Here is a 24,383-nt window from a genome sequence, read left to right as displayed (position 1 = left end):
TGTCAGAGGCTGAAATGTTATGGTTTATGTCTTCATAAAGAAAGATTTTTGCCTATAATAGCAAAAGTGCAAAACAAAGCTACATTAGCAATGGGCACCTTGAATGGGCTCCTGAACTGATGTCCTGAGCCGTGGGTTAAACCCCCTAAGGCAACTGGAGGTAAGGAAAGTGACACCATTCAAAGCATCTGGAAAAGCATCCACAGCAGGGCCCAGCCCAGCACCTCTGGGGTGCAGGCCACAGCCCCAGGTTTAGCTGCTGCCAGGCTTGCACAGACCCGCACACCAAAGGGGGAGGAGGGGAGGTTTTGGGGGTGTGGCACAGCCTCAGGTCTGAGGCAGTCAGCATCCATCCTCCCCTGCGCACACCAGCCCAGGGGCTCAGGGCCCCCACCCTGGGAAAGCCACATCTATGGGACATCCACACGAGGGATGGCAGAGGGACCGTAAAAAAACCCACAAAGGGGTCCCCAGGTCCTGCACCTGAGCCCTGCATGTGATGTAACATGATGCAACACATCTAGCATGTTTCAAAGGATGGTGTCAAACCTGCTCCCCTCAATGTATATCAATCCATTGGATTCTATACTTTTCAGTGGGGAATCCTCACTACCTAGAAGACCAGACAGAGGGAAGCAAAAAAACGTTGTTGGAAGCCATGGAGGGTGATATGTTTCTACTTAATCTCTGTCACTCTCCCTGTCCCATCTCAACACACCTCTTTTTTTTCTATTTCTTTCTTTTCTCTTTCTCTTTGCCTCTTTTGCTATTAAATAAAATATAACGTTTTTTATCAACATCTAACCTCATTTGGTTTAATCATGTGTTTTGGATATATTCAAACGTTTCAGGGTTTGATCCACTTTATTCACAGAGTTCCTTTTGCTCTTATATGCTTAGAATGGATTACAACAGGCAGATTTTTTTTTCATTCCCATTCCCACAACAGCTCCACTAAGTTTTTCTGTTACTGAGAATCTGGAAAAAAGTGCAAACACTATTATAAAGAGCCTTTTGTTATTTCTGTTATTATTACTTTCCGAGGCTACCCCTAATGTAAAAAAGCAGCCCAAAACCAAAATATTTGCACAAGTAATCTTAACAGTCTGGACACTGTCCAGTCAGGGAAGTAAATTTGTAATCTAGTATTAAGATGCCTAAAGCTTGCTGATCAGCAAATACTGTGAAGGAGCTGTGAAAAAGCTACAGATGAACAGTTTGTTCTCTCCATCTGTCTAGAGAGATCAATAAATGTTGTCTACCTGGACTTTAGTAAAGCTTTTGACATCAGTTCTCACAGCATTTTCTTGGAGAAACTGGCTGCTCATAGCTTGGATGATTGCAGTCTTTCCTGAGAAAAAAACTCAGTGGGTGACTGGGCCCAGAGAGTGGTGGTGGATGGAATTAGATCCAGTTGGTAGCAGGTCCTAAGTGATGTTCCCCAGGGCTTAGTGCTGGGACCAGTTTAATATCTTCATCAATGACCTAGAGGAAGGGATTGAGTGGACCCTCACTCAGTTTTCAGGTGACAATTAATTGTGTATTAACATGGAGTATTGATCTGCTGGAGAGTACCAAGGCTCTGAAGAGGGATCTTCAAAGACTGGACTGATGGGTCAAGGCCAATTATATGAGGTTCAATAAGGCCACGTGCTAGGTCCAGCAACGACAGTCAAAGCAGCCCCATGCAGGGCTACAGGCTGGTTGAAGAGTGACTGGAAAACTGTCCAAAAGAAAATACCTGGGGGTGTTGGTTGGCAGCTGGCTGAACATGCCTAACAAGACATCCAAATTGGAGACACAGAGGTGACAAGGGTGAACTATGCAGCGGATAAGGAATTGTCTGGGTGGATACAGGCAGAGTTGTGGTCAATAGCTCTATGATCAGGTGGAGGCTGGTAATGATTCATATTCCTCAAGGCCCTTGTCTTGGGACTGTTGCTCTTCAATATCTTCAATATCAACGATACAGTGAGATCCAGTGCACACTCAGAAGGTTTGGAGATGACAGGAAGCTGAGTGGTGCATTTGACAAAACAGAAGGAATTCCAGCCAGGGGGACCTGGACAATCTTGGGAAGTGGATCCATGAGAACCTCATGAGGTGCAACAACTGCAAGGTTCTCTATGTGGATCAGGACAATCTCAGACATAAGTACAGACTGGGAGAAATCATGGCGAGCAGCACTGTGCAGAAGGACTTTAGGGTTCTTGTGGGTGAAAAGTTGGATCAACAGTGTGCTCTCACAACCCAGAAAGTCAACCACACCCTGGGAAGCATCAAAAGCTGCATGGGCAGCAGGGCAAGGGAGGTGATTGTGCCCCTCTACTCTGCTCTCATGAGATTTCATCTGGAGTACTGCATCCACCTCTGAGGTCCCAAGCACAAGAAAGACTTGGACTTGTTAAAGTAGATTCAGAGGAGGACATGAAGATGAGTGGAACACCTCTCCTATGAAGACAGGCCGAGAGCTGGGGTGTCTGCAGAGACCATATTGTGTCCTTCCAGTACTTAGAAAGGGTTTACAAAAAAAGAGGAAGAGAAACTCATTACATAGGCAGAAAGTGGTAGACAAGGAGGAACTTTTTTAACCTGAACAGATTTAGATTAAATGTTAGGAAGAAATTCTTTACTGTGAGGGTGGTGAGGCACTGGACCAGAGAAATTGTGGATGAGCTATCCCTGGAAGTGCTCAAAACCAGGTTGAATGGGGCTCTGAGCAACCTGCTGTAGTGAAAGATGTCCCTGCCTGCGGCAGAGGGGATTAGAACTTTCAGGCATCAAACATTTCTGTGATTATATGAAACATTTTCTTTCTGCCACTGAGAAGTGGCACAGCTTGCTCAGAGGTGCCGCAGAGTCTCCATTCTTGAGATATTAAAATGTTGTTTGGACATGGTCCTGGCCAAGCATCTTTGGGTGGTCCTGCTTGAGAGGGGTGGGGTTGGACCTCCAGAGGCCCCTTCCAATCGCAGCTTTTCTTTAAATCTATTATTGCTGATGCAGTCAAGAAGATACATGCAAAGACTGCAAAAATTGCTGATATAGTGCTTGTAAGACAGCAATCCTCAACAAATTAGACTAATGTCAGTCCCTAGAAAAATAAGACAAAGACAACCGAACTCAGATGAAAAATAGTCAAGTTCTAGAAGGCAATTACAGACCACTAAAACTTTATATAAACTAGGTTTTGTCTAATGAGCTGAATTTCATTTATTTATTTAGTCACAGGTTTGACTATAGTGCAGCTAAACACCGCATAACTGTTCCCTTACTACCTCACTTCCCAGGTGCAATTGGAAATAAACAATTTGTGGGTTGAAAGAAAGAAAGTTTAATGAAACAGAAAAGGATAATACTAATACTAATACTACTAATAATAATAGTAATAAGTAAAAATATGAGAACATACAAAAAAAGTTATGCACACTGGTGGGATGAGAAAAGAAACAGGAAAGGCCTTGACTCTGTGTGAGCCCTGCTCACCAATCCCAAAAACATCAGTATGTTATCAGTATTATTCTCATCCTAAATCCAAAACATAGCACTGTACCAGCTATTGGGAAGATAATTATCCAAGCTGACACCAGACCACTCTTTTGATTTGTTTGGATTTGTTTTGTGTATAGCATTTTATACAGTTTGACACAACATGCTGAGGGGAAAAGAACCATGTATATTAAATCACTGTGGTTTGTATTAAATGGATTAAAAAGCGGTTAGATTGTGATGTTAAAATAAAGAGACATTAAAGACAAATCAGTTCTTCTATTCACAATGATAGCTTAAAACCTCATGGCAAAATATGTATAAATGAGGACAGACAGTTCACATTGCTTTTTAACATAGGGGTTAATAACAGAGGCTTTAAGAAAAAAATATAGGTTAAACGCATAGAAATAAATTATATATTCAGGTTATTTTATTATTATAATTTATAAACCCCTGCAGAAAGTTTAGTTTTCTAAATTCCATAGCTAAATAGCATATTACTTAGAACACATTACAGTAAGAGCATTTTAGATGGATACAGCTACCTGGCAGCTATATGATAGCAAATGGCAGAATGAAATGCAGTGATGGAGTTTTATGAGGGAGGTTATTTTAAAGGAATCAATATTAGGCCTAAGACTACTCATAATTGTAATCAATTATCTAGAAATCAACACAAAATTACTACTGAAAAAACCCTCTAGATACCATATCTAAAATTTCTGCAGAGTAAAACAGTGGTGAGGATAAAATGTATGACGATCTTTAATAGAGGAAAATGCCTTGGTATTTATAAAGAAATAAAGACAGAAAGGATCACTGAATTTTTGGAGAAGTAGCTCTGGAGAGAATCCATATCTGTAAAGTATTTGTAGCTATAACTTGTCATGTAAGACTTAAACATATCTCTGCTTTCCTCATGAAAACAAATCTGAGAATTGTCTCAATGAATAGCGTCTTCCTACTTTCAGATCTAGTGGCAAAAATTATGGAAAGGCATAATGACTTCCTCAGGAAGGTGCACAAATTGAAATATATATGACAATAGATTTTTAGGAAAAAATTGTCAGCTATTAAAAACTGGGTGGTAATGGCAGTTGTAACAGCATACTAATTAACTTAGACTCCATTAATAAAGACTTTCATCTGAAAACAGGTATTTTCCAAGTAAAATATGCAAATATACTTCAATGAAAACATTTGGTGCTACTGGGCAGTACACAGAGAGGATGCAATCTGGTATACTATTATGTAGGAAATGAGCAAACTTCCACTGATTTCTTCTGGCCTTAGCTGACATACTGATAAACTGAGGAGATCTAGCTTACCTTTTTTTTTTTTTTTTCTTTTATATCATTGTGTTTTACTCATTGTACAACAAGTGAGAGCAGAAGCCCAAGAGAGTCAAGGACTCCAGATGAATTTTGGAAAAATCATCTTGCAGCCGATGTGGAAATACCACTGCCAGGTGCCCAGAAAGAAAAATCTCTAGAGTGCCTTGCCAGTGATGAAAATACTCAAAAGTTCTGGTTCCAAGTACTGTAAGATTATGCAGACACTCTACTAGTAGTCTTTTATTTGGAAGGTTATACAATGCTATTGGTGAAAGTTAAGAAAAATATGGGACATGGCATCTTCATGCCTGAGTACTAGAACCAGTCTTTTAACAGTTCATGAAGAACAAAAGTGATGTTAGAAAAGCCAAGCTTACTCTGAAAGAGGGAAGTTTTTCTTACAGTGTGTGATACATAACTAACATTTTTTTCTTTAATTTGTAAAGTAATGTTAAATTAAGGTACTCAGGGTGTTTTTTTTTTTTCCTAAGTGTTTTTTCCCCCATTATTGATTAGTTAAAATTTTTAACTGATCTTATCTAATTGAAGAAAATAATTATGTATTCGTTCTAAAGAAAACAGAACCAGATACATTTTCCTCCCAAGTTCCCACATAATCCTTGTCTTTATTCTGCTCTTTTACTGTTTTCATGTTCTTATGTTCAGTGACTTGACAAAAAGTGTATAAATGAGATTAGGTAGTCACTCAGGACCCTGCTGTTTTCAACAGCTTTTGCATTAGGACTAGCCCCTCAAAATTTACATGGTACCAAAGAAAGTGATCTAATAAATGCAAGGAAGACAGCAGAATGGATCATTTAGGTTCAGTAATGATAGAATATTCTTCGCATCTCAGAAAATAAAGGAGAAAAAAATTACATCTATCACAGAATCATAGTGTTTGATATTGCAAGGGACCATCTGGTCCAACCCTCAACTTTTCAGTACCTTGAAGGATGGAAACTCCACAATCTCTCTGGGCAACCTGTGCATGATTACAGTGAAAAAATGTTTCCTGATGTTCAGATGGCACCTGCATTATTTTAGTTTGTGCCCATTTCCTCTGGTCCTGTCACTTGCACAGCTAAAAGGGCCTTGTTCCTTCTTTCTCCTTTTTGTATTTGCAGACACGGACAAAATTCATCCTTAGCATTCCCTTCCTTTCACTGAATATTCTGGAGTCTTGCAGACTCTCCTCATAGGAAAGATGTTCTGGTCCAGTCCCTGTAACATCTTTGTGGCCCTTTGTTAGACTCTTTCCAGCATGTTCATGTCTCTGTTGTACTGGGAAGCTCTGAACTGAACACAGGACTCAAAGTGTGCCCTCTCTGGTGCTCAGTTGAGAGGAAGCATCACCATTCTCAACCTGCCAGCAATACTTTATTTATTGCAGTCCAGCATGCCATTTCTCTATTTTTACTGCAAGAAAACATTTCTGACTTACATTTAACTTCGTGTCTATCAGAACCCGTAGGTTCTTTTCTACAAAGCTGCTTTTCAGCCTGTTGGACCTCAGGTTGTAGTGGTGTCTGGTGTTGCTCCTTACCAGGTGCAGGAGTTTGCACTTCCCTTTGTTAAATTACCTGAGGTTCTGTCATCCTATTTCTCCAGTTCTGCATGACAGAGCTTTACTCTGGCATGTCAGCCATACCTCCCAGTTTTGTATTCTTAGCAAGCTTCCTGAGCATGCACTCCGTCTCATCATCCAGGTCATTAATGTTCAATAGGATAGGACTCAATATTGATTCTTAGGGTACATTATTGGCCTCCAGCTAAATTTCTTTCCACTGATCTCTGCTCTCTGGGCACAGCTATTCAGCTTTTTTTCAGGGCACTGTCTCATCTAGCCTACGCAGACACAGCCTCTCTGTGAGAATCTTAAGGGACACAGTGTCAAAAGCCTTACTCTTTAAAAATATTTCTAGAATGTCCCTCATTGATTATATTTAAAGAATTTACTAATCCTACAGAAAAAAATTGTCTGTTGGAGTTTGGAACACTCATGTACCATCACTCTAATTTGCGAAATGCAACCTTCTTTCTCCTTCAACACTGGGATTCCAGATTAAAAGAATTAATTTTGTATTTACTGTATTTACATATATTTATATGCATGGCTAATACGATGATTTCACTTTCTTCTGTTTTGCCTCATTCATATGACAGCTCAGGATGCTGAAAGTACATATCTGTTCTTACTAAATCTAATTACTATAAATGATGCGCTGAACTTTGGTAAAAACCAAAGATCACTTTAAAACAATCTTGAGTAGTGTTCTACAACTGCTTTCAGGATGCTTTTCCTTTCTAATTTTTGTATGTAGCATTTACAGCTGTCTACAAACAACACAAGCAATGTCAGCCATATGGTTTGGAAAAGATTAAGGCTTGGATGGAGACCAGCAAGTCTCCCGTACCTACTCTTATGTACTAAGACCTGACTGGGAAAAGCACTTTAAAAGACAGGTAATATCAGTAACAGAGGCAGACCCATCTGTCCTTAGTTTATTTTAAGGAGCTTTGAAATCTCCAGGTTTTCCAAGTTATTTCTGTTGTTTCTGTATGATCATGTGTTACAGACAGAATGACTGTTCTAACTTACAGACTGCTTAAAGCCAAGGCTCATTTCTTTTTGATAGCAGCCTTGCAGTTTCATCCATGCCTTGGTCACTTCATGACTAAAGACAAATTGGTACAGCAGAAAAAGGCTACATCTTTCTGGTACTAGATGCAGTGCATCATTTACTAAGCAGTGCTTTTTCTTTATGAAATCATATTAGGTGAGTGCTCTGTCATCCATATTAGCTGCTGCAGCTGTCATATCAACATTGCAGTTTGGGTTTAGGTGTGTGAATGCTGGAGACCAACACATTCAAGAGTCTTACCTATCTTTCATCTTCTGCTGCATCTCTGCAATTCTGAGATGAGACAAAGCTCACCTGAACTTCAGTAAATATAAGAAAAATAAGTTGGTGTCTTTTTTGTTACCATTCCTCTGTCACTGGTATTTTTTTCTTGTCTTCATTTGTAACATCTGGAATCTGCTTGCTTTTTTTCAGTGCACACCATGAAAACAACCATATTTTGAATATGCTTACTAAAACACAGCAGTTAGTTAAAGTTTGACAGCAATAATATAGACATTATTGGAGAATAATTACTTTTGCTGTATTTCTGTGTTGTTGTGATCCTCAATGTGATTGACACTGGCTAAAATGTATTAACTTTCTACTCATGTGATTGTACCCAAATACTAGATGCCTGTTTTTCATTTTAGGGCTGAAAAATTTAGTTAAACAAATAGATGGATAAAGAAATAAGCATGTAAACATTTTCCATAGACAGTAAAACATAGTAAAGTACGAATTTAAAATTTATAAAACAGTCTGTTCTTTTATGTTTAGCTTCATAATGACTAATTGCTTAATCCTTTTTGCTGCTCCAATAATTTTTCTGATTTTTTTGTAAATTCAGTATTAACATATCATATCTATAATAATTTCACAGTTTTATTTAAGGTCTTCCTTCTAAATTTACCACATCTAATATATTGTCTAGAATGAGTAGAAAATTATTGCCATTTGCATTACTTTCCTTTCTGAAGTAATTGGCAGAAACAAAATATGCGTTTTTTACTATTTAAATCATCAGCTGTGAAATTAGTGCTTTTTATCAATCTATCATCTTGAATAACTTTTTTTTTGGAAGCAAATAAAACCCCACTTAAAACAACTCTTTAAAAATACACATCAAAATATGTTTCTGTAATTAAAGTGAAGGGAAAAAAGATATTCCCATGAACACCTTTAGTTCACTGACTGGGATTAAATGAACACTGTTTTAGGAAATAAGCTGCAGCTCAAGCAAAAATTAGGTATGTTCTCAGTATTATGATATATTTCTATTACTGTGGTATCTTGAATCTTTGGAAGAATAGCAGTGAAGTTTACTTAAATTTTGTAAAAATTCTTGATAACAAAAATACTTTAGAAAATTTTCGTATCTTAGAAAATAGGTAAATGTATGAGACAGGAAATTTAATAATACAGCACTTTTTATTTTTGGTTTAGAAGTTGTTGTCTGTAGACCTATAAAACTTCCATCACTTTCAAAGAGGGATTTCACTGAGTTAAAAGCCACCATAATTTTAATCCTTCAAGTTTAATTAACTTGTTTTTCACTTGTAGAGAGTACTTAGTCTGAAACAAAATTTTCTTCTAGAAATTCATTAGATTCTATTTTCTGGTTTTACAGTATTAGAAAAATATGAGGAAAGTGTGAGTACTTTGAACAGTTTGTCCACAGGTCATGAGAGGCACACTAAGTAAAGGAAGTTTCATTCTCTTACTATGTCTCACATCACCTCACAATGACATTAGGAGACTGTGCTCTTTCATTGTAGTTGCAATAGGAAGAGATGCTAAAGGAACTACAAATTGTAAAGAATACAGATGGTCAAGAAGGTTTGACATTTTTCAAATAATTACTTCAAGGACTCGGGTCACATCAAAACATCACCATTATGTGTCACCAAACAATTGCAAGAAGGTGCTATACTTGTTGAAGACAGGAAGAAAAGTCTAAGAATTTATTTGAAATGCCTCAAGGTAATTGCTGATATTTTTCAGGAAGCACTGCAAGATACAGATGGCCCATAAATGATAAATTTAAGAGATATTTTCAAAAAGTCACTAGTTAAACTTCCAGTCCTTATGGACACAATGGGATTTTGGGTTAAATTTTTTTGAGAGCCTTATTTATTTATTTTTTTTGCTCTGGTTTTCCCATTACAGACAAAAAACATCAAAAGTGGCAATTTCATGTAATTCCAGGCAGTCCTATGTTTCTTCATTTTAAAAAAAACTTTGAGAAAAAATTGAACACAAGATCATGATGCAAAGCTAAATTTTAGTCATATCAGTGGATATTCACTCTTCATAATGATGATGATCAAGTAGTACCTTTGTTTGTCTGCTGCTTGAAGGGTGACTACAGAAGATCAGTCATGCCAGATGAGAAAGACCCACACATCCATTCCTCCCTCCATTGTTTGTGCACTCTGCATTCTTCAGGCATAACAAAAAGATCAATATGTTCGTCACATTTTAGTTTCTGCCTGCTATTCCCAGGCATTTTCTCCAGGGCCCTATGTTGTATCTTCCCCTATTGTTTTATTGAATTTATAATATTTTTTTATTTGCTTTCTATTACAGCACAGATAATAAAAATGCATAGCATGATACTGGGCATATATAAAGAGCACAAACACTGAGTAAGAATACCAAGTGTTTTTTTTGCCTCACAATAAGGAATGGATGATGGGGGGAAACATGATCTATAAACTCTCAGGAGGCAGTGAGTAAATAGGAACTGCAGTTAGGGTTCAGTGCTGGATATTGATAGTTCTCTCAGGCTTCGTTTCTTCATGCAATCAGTGAATGAAATTCATTAAGCATTTTCAGTTTTTGCTGTGCGTGTGGTTACCATGTCCCAGTAGGTATCCTATTATCTCTAGGGACAAGGAATGCTCTGCACTGAAGTTATAAGAATTGCCATTATCATAAAATACACCAAACCCAGAGAGACCATGAATCACAACCCTCCCTGGAGTTTAGGAACCTAACTTTGTTCTCTTGGGATCCAGAGTCTGGGTGCATCAACCTGCAAGGAAAAAAAAAAAAAAAAAGAAAGCTGTCTATCTAAAGAAGGAAGAAACAATCTGCTGTACCATTCCTTTTACATTCCTTTTACAAGTGCCTGGCAGCTGTATCATTCAAGCAGAGACTGGAAATTTTTTGCTAATTTCATTCTCACGTTGAGGAATTTCTAATTTTATGTCTTGGTTCAAGAAACTTGGTGTAAGAAACTCAAAGCTGAAATATCTTTCACCTTGAACTTTTTAATGGAAATTATTTTTGGCTATGAATGCTTTAATGAGTAGGCTAACATGTAAGATGTGAACAGCACCTATGGTGATTGTTCTTCAAAAACATTTCATTATGGATTTAGAAACACCAGGGTATTAAATCAGCTTATGGTTGTCACAATGGTTTCTGAGGTCTTTGAAAAATATCATGTCTTCTAATTCCCAAACTCACATTGTATTTAATGCTACACTTCACTTTGTAAAACTCATTAACTGTCCCAGAAGCAGAAAACAGGTCTCCTCTCTTCTGGCATATGTACATAGCCCATTTCTTCTCTTTCCCATTTTATGCCTTGACACCTGGGATATAGGAAACAGATTTAAATCCTGTCAGATATAAGAGGAAATCAAACAGGGGTCGTCTATTCTTGGCCAAATGCCCCCAATACGAGTCTGTTACTGGAAATGGCAGGTGAAACAGCCATCGCTGTTTCCTTATGGCAAAGCAAATTTTCCTCCATATGATCCCATGTTTTTAAGCGCTGAGATGTTGTTAAATTCAGATTCTTGTGTTTGCAAATAAGGTGCTAAGAACTGCTAGCATGTAGCTGTTTAGGTCCCTCTCGTCTAGATTGCAGCTAATTTCTTTCTCAGGCTGCTGATCTTTAAATCCACTCATCATCTGTCATCTGGAGTCTAGGGAGCTTGGGCAGGGCATGTCTGTGTGTTTATTTTAATCTGTTATCTAGCAGATCAAAGTATAGCACATGACGTAATTTGTGTACCACTAAAACTTGCTGGCATATTTTATCATGTTTGGACTTAAAACTTCCAAGTAAACAGTTTCAGGTCATTGTTTCAATGCAGAGTATCACATTCTGATCCCATAATTACTGATATCTATCTAATTCCTCCTCCTGATGTCAATGATTTAGACCATTAATATAATTTTTAAATAATCATCCAATATTTTGGCTAAATAATTAGAATTATTATTTCAGTTATTATATGATTTAATAAAAATTAGTAAAAATTGATTTTTTTTGCATTTTTGTTTCTAGGAATTGTAGTTATCTGGAATTGTAAGTAAAATTGTAATTATGTAATGATCAAATGGCTTCACTGTCCTAATGATCAGTAAAACCCACTGCACACAGTCTTTTGAGACAAACAGGAGCAAACTTCAAATGTCTCATATGGGCACTCTCCACCATATTTACTGCCATGAAGGGTGTTAGAAGTTTCTACTTGCTTGTTTTAAAATTCTGACACAGAACAAGTCCATTGTACTGAAGAATTATTCTCTCTTATTTTGAGGAATGAAGGAAAAGCATACAAATTTTAGGTCATTGTCCTGCAGAACACCCTTGAGGCCACTTAAGCTGATCATTTGCAAGGGGTAGGAGCTCAATGCCACTCAAGAAACAGCTGTGCATTGCCCAAAAGAGGACTGTAAAAAATAATTTAATAGATTTGCCTCCTGGTTTAGAAAATATGAAAGGATATTCTCACTGGCATGCTCAAATCCTTGATATATGTGCATAGAGCTGGTATTTTTATTATTTTTATTTTGATTAAATTCAAAACATTAAAACCACCCATGCAGAAACCTTAATCTGAAAGAGAAACACTTTGAGATAGAGCCCCTTCAGATAGTAGTCTTTAAAAAGTGGCATCAGAATGAGTTTGTAATTATATATAATGCTGTGAAATAAATCTGAATGTACTATGAAATAGTTATAGTTTACAGTTAACAGAAAATATATTAAAATACAGAAAATCTTTAAGAGAGGAAGCATACATGCACTGGAGAGTCCTGAAATAAAAATAGTCTTTCATGGCTGGCAGTTCTGTATCTGACAATTGGATGTTTTGCTGAAGATTCTAGCTCATGAAGGACTTAACAGTATTTGTCTGTTACTGTTTGAACATTAGGGTGAGGAAGAAGGTAGTAAGGGGAATGCAAAGATTTAAGAGAATCACTAATAAATGGACTGTTTTGTTTTACCTGCTTCTGTTCTATTTCTTTCAATTGTTATTATCTTTTTGTCTTTATAATTATAAAAACCAAAACAGATGGTACCCTTTCTCAGGGCACCTCATATTACAAGTCCTACCAGCTTTAGAACACACCATCAAACCTGAACTGTTTGATGTATATTTTGGCATAGCTTTGCTGTCAGAACTAGCTACAAAACTATCAGCAAGGTCATTAGTATTCATCCTGCATCTGTATGAAATATATGTTTCTCTAGCAATGATGGGCAATTAGTCTTGCATTATCAAGCTAATACAAGATTTTATATCATTGTGAATACAAGAAAAATATTTCTGTGACTGTATTCTACCACAGGTTTTTTCTAAAATAACAATCAGTTGTATATACTGTTATGGGATAAACAGTGTTTCTTACATGTGCAAGCTAATCAAGGTATTTCTAAATTCACAGGACCACATCTAGTCTAAACTCCTGCTTGAAGCTGGGTCAGCTATGGGGTTAGACTAGGCTGGTCAGGTTTTGAATCTCAAAACTCTCCAGCTACACTCCTCCAAACTGGGTAGGTCCTTTTGGATGGCAGCTCTACCATTGAGCAGAGCCAGTTTCCTCAGATTTGGCATCTTAACAAGAGGGGGACTCTGCTGTTTCTTTGAAACTGTTGAGAAAGATCTTAACAGGACAGGTCTCAGGACAAAGCCTTCTATTTTTTGATTTCTTACCAAGCTCCAGACAGAATACAGCTGATTAATCATGAACCTCTAAAGGTTATTCTGTTCCTCCATTTAGAGTACCCCCTTCCAGACTCTAACATCCTAACTCAGGTACAAGAAGGAGGAGGAGATTATTCTTGCCTTAAAGATCTTTCTTAAAGAAGTGAGCTTTTAGAGACATCAGGGCAGATCAGAAAAGAGTCACAGCAGAGAAGTGGTCAGCCTGAGAAGCTGCTGACAGCAGTAGGCAACAGGTATATTAGCCAGAAGGCAAAGAATTTTCTGAGCATAAGGGAAGAGTGGGAATGAACTGAAGGGTGTCTCATAGTGTGCCAATGTGTACAGGTGAAATATGGCTCAGAGAATTAATAAAATTTTGTTTACTGTGAAGCTGTATAACTTTCATTTTTATTATAAAGCAACAGCAATGTGTAAAAATCACCAACATAGATTTTAATTTTTAGATCAATAAGAACTTAGTTTCAAAGAAGTGGAATATAAACAATTAGATTCAAATGGATTGCTGTGATTTATATGCTTAATTAAAGGTTTATGAAAATTAATGTTAGACAAGTTGCTATTTTTTTACCAAAAAATCAGTAATATTAAGGCCAATTCAGTAGAACCCAAAGTTGTAGTCTGTACGCCAACCCAGCTGTCCTTGAAGCTTTTAAATCATGAAAGAGGTAGCTACAGTTCTTTGGAAATAAAGGCTAGTATTTTGTTTTTCATTAAACAAATCACAAAATGTAGTACATAAGCCATTTATTTCCAACCAAATTAAAGCACAAAATTAGTCATGAAGTATTCTTGACCTATATGGCTTTGTTAAACAAATTATATGGATTGTCAAGAAAGCTTGTAACATTTTTTATTTTGACAATGCATCATTTGAAGTGGTTCATATCAAAGCCATTGACTTCCCTCAGCATATTTACCAGTAAATCCCTGTGTTTACAGAGCTTCTTTGCTGGCTGCTTAACAGAAGTTATGAAGGTATGTGTACCTTTTCTGAAATTGTTACTGAGGAGGATCAGAGATACAGGACCTTTCCACTGAAGAACAGGATAATGCTCCTTTCATCTGAATGACATGGTGCTGGTTTTAAACAGGGTTTTTTTATTGTTATCAGAAAACAACTTAGTGGCATCAGGGTTATATAAGGGGATACACAGTGTGAAGAATGTGTGCAGTTTCTATCCAAATTGGAGGCCTTGCTACTTTATGTCATATAGGGGCAGTGCTTGTCCCCCTCTAATCTTCATCTCTTTCTTCCATTACTGCCATTGCCATGTGCTTTGGATCATTTCCCATGCTGTTATTACTGCTGATAGAAACACAGGGATAAAGGTCATAAGCCCAAAAAAGCTTCAGAGAGTTCAGTAATAGCTCATATTAATACCATTGGAAATAGAATAATGTCTTGAATTTCTTGATGTCAACAACATAACTATCATGATGATAAAATACATATCTGAAAAGGTTTCTAAATATCCAGCTCTACAGAAGTGAGAAGTGGCTGAATCTACCACGAGTTGTAAATATGCACAACAGAGCAAAAGAAGGGCCAAGAAAGAATGTACAGGGTTTTAACAAATATGGTAAATACCTATGTTCTAAAATAAGGTTTTTAAAATAAGCAAGAAGTGGAGCCTGACATCTTTCTGTATAATCAGAGCAAGAATCTGTTTTTCACAAGTTTGGTTATGGTAAGTGCCATATTCAATTTGCAATAATAGGACTTTACTGAAAGAGCATATAACATGCTAAACATGGAATAGCAAAAGTAATGCCTGCTCTGGGGACCAGAATATAGATGTAGGTATGACACTGAATGGTCTTCAGTAGTGCTTAAAAATATAACAGTTCAGTTTCCACCAAGCAAGGGAGTCTGATATAGGTTTATATTAAACCTAGAAAAACAAAGTGAAGTTTTTCTTAAGCAATTATCAGAGTTGTAGCCCAGCTAACCTGACACCCAGCTGGAAAAGAAGAGATATATACCAAACAAGTTGTTGAATGTACTTTTGTCCACAGCTGGTGGAGATAACCATCAAAGAGACAAATTCTCCAGGTTTCTTTTCCCTTTCAAACTGTAAGATGCTGAGATGGAACAAATCATAAGGTAGTGAAAAAAAATTTTTACCATAAAAATGTGCAAAGTATAACTAATCAATTTCAGGAAAGAAGACCTTAGTAAACTCAGAGAATTGTTGGACTGCATATCCTGAAAAGTTAGTCTGAGTAGAAAGGATATTTTAAAAATCTGGCAGGTCTCTTAAAAGGGACTTAAAAGGCTCAAGTTCAAGCTATTCCCCTGAAGAGGAAAGACAGAAAATATTGTAAGGGACCTACTTGTCTAAATGAAGAACATTCATAGATTTAAAATTAAATAAGCAACAAGGAAGTGGAAACTAGGCCAGACTAATGAGAATGAACATGAAAGTATAGCATGAACATATAGGGACAAAATGAGAACCATAGGGAGGGAAAAAAAGAAAAAGGAGCAGCAATTAGCAAAGGACAAAAAGAATGTCAAGTAAAAGACAAGAGGAAAAACAAAGGAAAAGGTCACTCTGCTGCTGCTAGAAAGGCTAATACCTTTGCTGCTCTTCTGCACCAATTTTCAAATCATAGCTCTGCTGCAGCTAGGAGCTATAATAACCACTAGTGGCAGACATAAGAAAATAAGGAGGTGAGTGACAAGCTTTATGGATTTGTCATGAATGGATTGTGTCAACCAAAACATAATTTCTCTCTAGTAGAGAGCAGCAGGCCTTGTGAAGAGAAAAGGAAAAGTAGATTACATATATCCTGACCTGAGCAAGGCTTTGACAGACATTCTTATAAGCAGCCTTGGAGACATAATCTAGATGAAAATAATATGGACTAGAGACAATATTAATGTTTTGATGTCAGAATGAAGGCTGTGTCAAGTAGGACTTTCCAGAGTTCTGTCCTAGGTCTAAAATTATTCAGTATTTTCATATGCTTCTTAAATTTGCTGTTCGGTGGGGACAAACAAAGAATACTAAAATCATGCAAAGATACACTGCTGCACAAACACAAGTCACTGTTATGATACAAAAAAGAATAAATATTATTCTATGCTGTGAGTTGAGCACAGGATTGCAAAGTCATGCTGTTGTGCAAGGAAAAAAATCATACTTACATGAATAAAATGGGATACAAAACCCATTAAACAGCCTGATCCTCTATTAGGTACCAGCAACACATCATTTGAAGTGGTGTACTGTTTTGGTCATTGTATTTCTAGAAAGACAGGATGTAACATCATAGTTTTCAGACAAAAAAACAGGATTCAGTAAACAAGGAAGCTATTATTTCTCTGTATCCATATCAAACAGCAGAAAAAATAAAGCAGCGTGGAAGATTGCATGGAAGCAGCATGGAGAGATTTTCCCAGTGACAAAAGCTGAAGCTGAATTTAACTGAAGCCAGCTACAGCTGCAACACAAAGTGAGTTATCTTCATCACTAGAGCTTATGTAAATCTGGGTTACCATGTGTGCATTTATGTGTCTGTTTATATGTACACATACATACATTGATGGTTTGTAGATAGATAGATAGATAGATAAATAGATTAATATTCCTACTTGGAACCAAGGATAAGAATCTCTGATTCATTGCTGGTTAAAGATTAAAAGAAAACATACAAATTATCTTGAGTAATTTAAAAAGTATTTGTTTATTGTCATGAATCTCATACAATTTTTTTTATTTTGCTTGGATACTGACCATGTTTATTCAGAATAAAAGTTTAGCTTCTATAATGAATAGTTTGTCAAAATCATGGACATTTGGATTATATGGCACTGGAGATTCCTAAATACATTTTTAACAAAATCCATAACTAAATAAATGTAGATACATTTCTGGTTTTTCATAAAAGAGCTGCTTTCCTGAGCTCTTCATGAATACATGTGATTATTCAAATTATAATATAAAGTACTACATTTATTAAAAAAATCTACTGAGCTATATGCACAGACAACATATACTAGAAGAACAATGACAAATAAAAACAGAAAGTTAAGTGAATAAAAAAGCAAAGTTGTTAGCACGTTTTAAACCACACTAATTTGCAAGAAAAAATTAGTTTCTTGACTTTTATGTCAACCAGAAGACATAAAAATTGTCAAACAGACAGGGAGAAATATGGATACATTGACAAAAGCTGAGCTGCAAATGAAATAGCCATTGAGGGCAGAATTCTGAAAATTAACATCAAACACTTTGGTTAGAATTCTGTAATCTTATAATTATAGTCAAATATAGCAGAGATGTATTGCTAACCTATAGAGACATGAAATTCTGCAGATTTTGTATGATGGCATTTTAACCTCTTTGATTCTCTTTACCAAATATTTTTATCAGACAATATTCATCTGAAATATGTCATGGAAAAAGAAGCTGAATGAATATTCATGGCATGCAGTTTGTATTAGGGCAAATGTCCAAAAGAGAATTGTTCTTTTTTGCCATTTTAAATGCCCTTTAAGCTTGAAAAACATCCAGTCATAGAATAAAAACAGTCTTGTGTCTCAGCATTAGCAACAAATTTGGGATGCAGAATATGCAAAATGGTTTTTGAAAATTGTTCCCAAGTACTCTGTATGCTAAAAGGGATTTGTATTTCTGTAATTATTCAAGTTACCACTGAGTAATTTAGAGTGCTGAAATTGTCCATGAAAACAACTGGACTCAAACACATAGCCATTTTGCAAATATGGTGATCTAAGGTTTTAGCACTGCTCTATTGCTTGTTGTTATCCTTTGGAGGTTATACCCACTGCAGCTGAAAACAGTGAGAAAGAACAAGGGAGCACATCCTGGTGTCAATTACCGATGAGGATAATTTGAATATGGTTGATCTAAATTCTGTCAAAATCTGATTCTGACAAAGTAAATAAAGATAAAAGAAGAGCATAACAATTGCAAAAGCAAATACAAATGCAAAGTAGATCCATGCTTAAATTTTTTGAGATCCTTCATAATACATAAATTGCTTTTGATTAAGCACAATTAATATGTTCTTTTGAAAATGGCATTGAAAGAAAGAACCTACTTAAGTCTAGCTGAAGTCCAATTTTTACTGTAAGGAAAGAGAAAAAACAAACAACACAGAACGGAGGATTATGAGAAGTGATGAACCTTACATACTTAGAGTTACACTAAATGCCAGAACAACAAAAGCATTTTTTGTCACTGATGTTCCTTTATAAGCGGTACTTCTTTCCTAAAACACTGTCAGTGCTGACACTAGCTAAGTTCACAAGCTAAAAAAAAACCTAAGAATGATGCAGGAAACAAATGAAAGAGATAAAAATTATCAAACACCAATATACCAATTATACACCAATATATCAGAAGGTAGGATAGTCAATAATAGACATTACTAGACTAAAACGCAATAAAATATTGCTGCAAAATCAACACACAATATAAAAACTATGACCATAATTACAAATTAGGAAAAAAAGCAACTTAATTAGCCCCATAAAATTGATAAATCAAGAGAGATCTTTTCTGTCTTTTTTTTAAGCAGCAAGCCCAGGATTTCCATTACTTGTTTCATATTTTGTTTTGTTTTTCTTGAAGGAAAAATAATAGGAGAATTCAGAATTGCTTGATTTCAGAAACAACTTTAGAAAATTACGTCAATATACATTCTTTTCCAAATATTTATACTATTGCAACATGAACAAAATCCATGACATAATAGGAATCTACTCAAGTAGCAATTGATTTAACAAGGTAAAAAGGTACTTCTCTGAAAGATTTTCTTTAGTTTGCTAAAACTTCAAATTTTTTGCCTTTGATATTCAATACACAGAATTAAGGTTCTCTTTTAGAATGTTAATCTTTAATTAGTACTGTGTAGAAAATAGCAAAAATATATGGGATTCTCCTTATTTAAGAATTAATCACTTCTCAGAAGTCTTATATGATTCATGTAATATTAGGATGAGTTATTGCTCATGAATTCATTTATACATTAATTTAGCTTATGATTATCATAAAGCATATATACAAAATGGGTGGTACATTCAGCCACCCACCAAATGCTATATGTCTTTTGCATATGAGAGACATAGTGAGAAATAGTATGGTTTTGTATATCCATGCACATATGAATATGTCAATATTTATTCCACAAACACGTACCTTGATTTTTGCTGATCTAAGAATAGCAACCAGGGCTAAAGAGAATTTCCAAAAGCATTTCATAAAATTGTAGAAATATCAAGGTTGGAACAGGACTTTAAGATCATCCAGTCCAAACCAGTGCCACCACTGTAACCCCAAAGCTACTAAACCATAACTTATCACCAGATCCAGACACCTCTTGAACAGCTCCAGGGATGGTGACTCTATCACCTCCTGGGCAAGCTGCTCCAGTGCCTGAGTACCCCAACTGTGATTTTTTTTTTTTTTTCTAATATCTAATCTGAATCTTCTCTGTCTCAGCTTAAGGCAATTCCTTCTGGTCTTCTCACTGCACCCATGTAGAACAAACCAACCCCCACCTGGCTACAATCTCCTTTCAGGTAGTTGTAGAGAGCAATGAGGTCCCCGTTGAGTCTCCTTTTCTCAAGACTAAACAAACTCACCTAAACAAACTCATCAGATAAATTCTCTAATCCTTTCATAAGCCTCATTGACCTAAACTGGACACACTCCAGAACCTCAGTGTCTTTTTTAAAGTGAGGGGCTCAGACCCCAAACCTGTAGCACTGCATGGTGTTTGCTGTCATCCAAGTGGAGGAGCCTTCACCTTATTGACCCCCCTGCAGTTGTCCTCAACCCGTTGACTGAGTTTGTCCAGGTTTATCTGCAGACCCTTCCCACCCTCAAAAAGATCAACGCTCCCTCCAAGTGCAGTGTCATCTGCAAATTTACTGAGGGTGCACTCAAGTCCCATGTCCAGATCATCAATAAAGATATTGAGCAGGACTGGGCCCAAAACTGAGCCCTCAGGATCACTGGTAACAGCTGGCAACCAGCTGCTGGATTTTGCCCTGCCCTCACCCACCAAGCAGTTCTCCTTGTTGTACAAGGAGATCAGGCTGGTAAGGAAGGACCTGGTCTTCATAAATCCATGTTGGCTGGGCTTGATGTCCTGGTTGTCCTGCATGTACTGTGTAATGGCACTCATAATCATCTGCTCCATAACCTTGCCTGGAACCAAGGTCAGTCTGACAGATCTGTAGTTCTCAGGATCATCCTTACAATCCCGCTTGTAGATGGGTGTTATATTTGCCAATTTCCAGTCTTCTGGATCTTCTTCTGTTAATGAGGACTGCTGATAGATGTCATAGACAGTACTTTCGAGACCTCATAGGCTTGAAACTGAAAGTAGTTGCAGCAATAAAATCAAGGGTTATCCTGTTTCTTTGTAGTTGAACTTTTAAGTCCAGATACAAAAATAATATTTTTAATTTTGCAATTCAAAAAGCCATATGTTAGGTCTTTCAAAAAATCTGTGATTTTTACAATAGGCTTCTTAAACAATTGTTTTAAATAGAAACCTTTTAATTGCCACCTGAAGATGGGAAATTGATTTATAATCACAATCTTTAGTAAGTGTCTTTATGCTATCCTATAATGTGTACTCCTCTCTGTAAAGATATCAAGTTTGAATTTCATCAATCAGAAATACTTTGAGAAGTGTATTTTAAAATATTTTAAAATTTAATCTTTATGCCTCTATATGTGTCCAAGTGCCAGCATCAAGAGGAGGCCTTTCAGGTTTCTGCAAAACTTGGAAGTTCTTTACTGCTGTAGCTGAAACCCAGGTGGGATAACAAGTAATTTAACTAAAAACCATCCAATTTCTTTCTACATTTTGCCTTCAGGCTTCTTTTTAGCACTATTCATTGTAGTAAGGGGACGCTGATCCACTGTTGTGACAGATGCAAACTTTAGTCCAGCAAGACTTTCAATGCATATATTACAATCCCTCCAAATTCAAGCACTCAGGCAGATATTCACTAACTTGAGACTTCATTTTCATGTTTATTTCACTGCAGCTTTCAGCAGACCTGGTGTAATGGTACTGCAGATCAGATGCTCTATTTTGAAACCAATGTCTGCACAGACTTTCTACAACATATTTATAGCTGCAGTGAGACAATTCAAACTAAATTTCTTTAATTTGTATAACATAGGTGGAGAGAAAAAAATAAAGATAATACTTCCTTTATTATTCTGTATTATTTAGTTTAGCTAAAGCAGCAATATTGCCACTATGTAAGTAATACTTATACTCTGTAACCTTTAAATTCTATAAACTTGGCTGACATCACTGTTGCTAAAGGACACGGATAAAAGAACAATATACTAGCTGTATAAAATTAAAACAGATGCAAGAATAGCAATGCTTCAATAATATCTTCAATCACAAATATCAGGAACTAATAAGTAATAATAGCAATCGACTGCAAAAGCTAACTGCATTGTGTTTCCTTGTAGCAGACTATTATGCAATATGCATAAAGCAATGTAGGATGACATGAAAGTTAGAATATGAAGCACTGATTTTTTCAGCCTGAAGACATCAGCCAAAAACTGCATAACCAAGCAGAGATAGTATTTAAAAGACTTAGTTGTACATAATCATGGTCATCTCAGATCAGTGACTCTGCAGTGGGCTTGGATATCCTGATGCTTCAATGTACTAAAAAACCCAAATTTCGTATTAAGAAATGGAAATACTCTAGAATTATAATGTCTTTGAAATGTCTACAATATATGTCAAAAGCAATAATTTTAAAGAGATCATAGGTCAGATTTAGATTTCAAATTAAGTAATGATAAAAAAAATGTTTTCTAATATAGTAAACAAAATTACATATTGTGGGGTGAAGTCCAAGGTTCAAGTCATGTCCTTTATCATTCATACTGCTTCAGTAATGGCAAGGGACAACACCTGTCTGAAATCCACAAAGGTGGGAGCTGGCTGTGAACCAATGTAAATAGTTTAGTAGTCCCCTGCTTGACACTCCTACCTGTTACTCACCTAAGCTGGTTTTCTTTTTGAGTCAGTGCTAGACAGCAGCTTGAAAGTACTCATTCCAAATTAAAATCAATTTTATAGGATTTCTCAGAATGTCGGTTTTGTTTCTTAGTATTTTAGAGCTTGCAGCAACACTGTTGGAGGAAGACCTGTGCATAGTGTTGAGATAGAGATTTTTCAAGCTCAGAAAACACTGGAGAAAAACACTAATCTAAGCAAAAGCAGAATTGCCCTCAACATTGCTCATGATACCCCAACATAGCTGTTAAACAGTCATAATAAAGGCTTCTCCATAGCACAAAAAGGAAGGCAACAAAACTAGATTTTTCCTACCAGAGCAGAAGAAGTTGGTCTGCTAGAAAAACTGGCATCCCAATAAGAAAAACTGTGAAAACAAGAGCATCATGGGAAAAGAGAATTTGCAGCGAGTGACACAATGAGAAAAATAAATGGAAATAACCTTTCAGACTAATTTTTCTCATCTCCACGAATGACTTAAAATCTCCTCACAAAAGTCTTCTGCCCTCTTCCCCACTCTTCTCATGGCCTCCTTGCCTTTCCACCTCACATGTGACAGTAGAATTCTTTGGCAACTTTGAACTACCCTTTAGGAAAAACTTCGAAACCCTGTACTGGTCCCCCACAGCCCGAGGAGTGAGCTGGATCCAGTTTCCTTCTTGAGACTGCATACCTCTTATGAAGAATCTTGCTGTGAGTGTGAACATATTTGAAAAGCAACAGGTGTGATTTCCGTGTGGAAAGTAAATCTGAACTTGGAGGTTATTAATTTTTAGTAGCTGCCCATGTGTTGTTTTTTACCCAGTTTCACATTACCCACAAAGAAACTTTTTAATTTTCATCCTGAGTGGGAAACCTTTTGGGGCATGACTCAGCTTATTTCAGGCATGCACTTTAGCATGAGATAAACTGCCTCCTCAAGGTGTCTATTGCTCTTTATTGACAGTAATGGGAGTCCCAGGGGAAATAACTGTAGATGAGATATACTCTCACTGTAATTTAGTTAAATTAATCCTACCTGAAATGCACCCACACCTTTTTCATCATGAATATAACTCAGTTTAATGCCCGTACCCAAGGACAATAGCAGCCAATGTTCATTTAATTCTCATACTGTATTTAGTATGCCAGTCATTTAATAGGGGCCTTTCTTTGCTTGCTACAGGTAGATAAGTGAAACTATAGGTTCTTAATTAAATTATGTCATCTCCAAGGCCACTTGGCCCTTTCATCCAAGGCAGTTCAAAACACTTCATGGCTCAGTTATCTGGAAGGAAAGGCCAAACATAAAGCAATTTCTGTAGCAGTGAGGTTAAATGTCTCTGTTTATTCTAGGTAAAATCTTACCTGTGAAAGATCTCTCAAAGACAAATCTCACTGAACAGCAGCATGGAATTCCATTACTGTCATGAGCCGATCCTTTTCCACCTACTTGCTACTCACTGTTGCTCCTCCTGCAGCTGGCAAGATATTCAGAGGGTGAGATATTGCTGCTCAGCTCAGCAGAATTTACAATGCACATTGTATCATCCATTTTGCTGCTCCTTGACAGGTGACAGAGATGTGCAACCTAGTAAAGGGAATTTAAACTCTATTTTCCATATGTTTCTCATTTCCACTTCACTCCAAATCAACTTGATGTTTGTCGTTATCGTTTGTAGCATTCTTAATTAAAAGTATAAAGTGGAATTTAATTCATACTCTGTTTTCATTGTTGCGAGTGAATGTTCTTTCCAGATGATTACTGCATTGAAAAAACAAACCTCTATGCATAACATTTAAGAATTAAACATACCAAAATACAGAAGTATTGGCAACATGTCACTCCTAATATGTGGAAGTGCTTCAATTCAAGCCAGGCACCTTTTTAGGGTATTTGTCACTTGGGACATCCGCATTGTGCCCAAAAATTCCAGCATGTC

General features: G+C 36.6%; 1 long non-coding RNA gene across 1 annotated transcript; it reads right to left on the bottom strand.

Annotated features, from left to right (window-relative positions):
- Window positions 1-10,848: 10,848 nt before the first annotated feature.
- On the bottom strand, window positions 10,849-23,906 carry LOC135297952 (uncharacterized). The gene is made up of 3 exons (XR_010359894.1): window positions 23,809-23,906; window positions 16,574-16,674; window positions 10,849-11,052 (listed from the first exon to the last, which is right to left on the bottom strand). It is a non-coding gene; the product is annotated as an uncharacterized LOC135297952 (long non-coding RNA).
- Window positions 23,907-24,383: the final 477 nt, after the last annotated feature.

The sequence above is a fragment of the Passer domesticus genome, chromosome 3 (assembly GCF_036417665.1).
Source record: "Passer domesticus isolate bPasDom1 chromosome 3, bPasDom1.hap1, whole genome shotgun sequence".
Lineage (NCBI taxonomy): Eukaryota > Metazoa > Chordata > Aves > Passeriformes > Passeridae > Passer > Passer domesticus.
The sequence above is the reverse complement of the archived record's forward strand: the minus strand, read 5'-3'. Positions and strand labels throughout refer to the sequence as shown.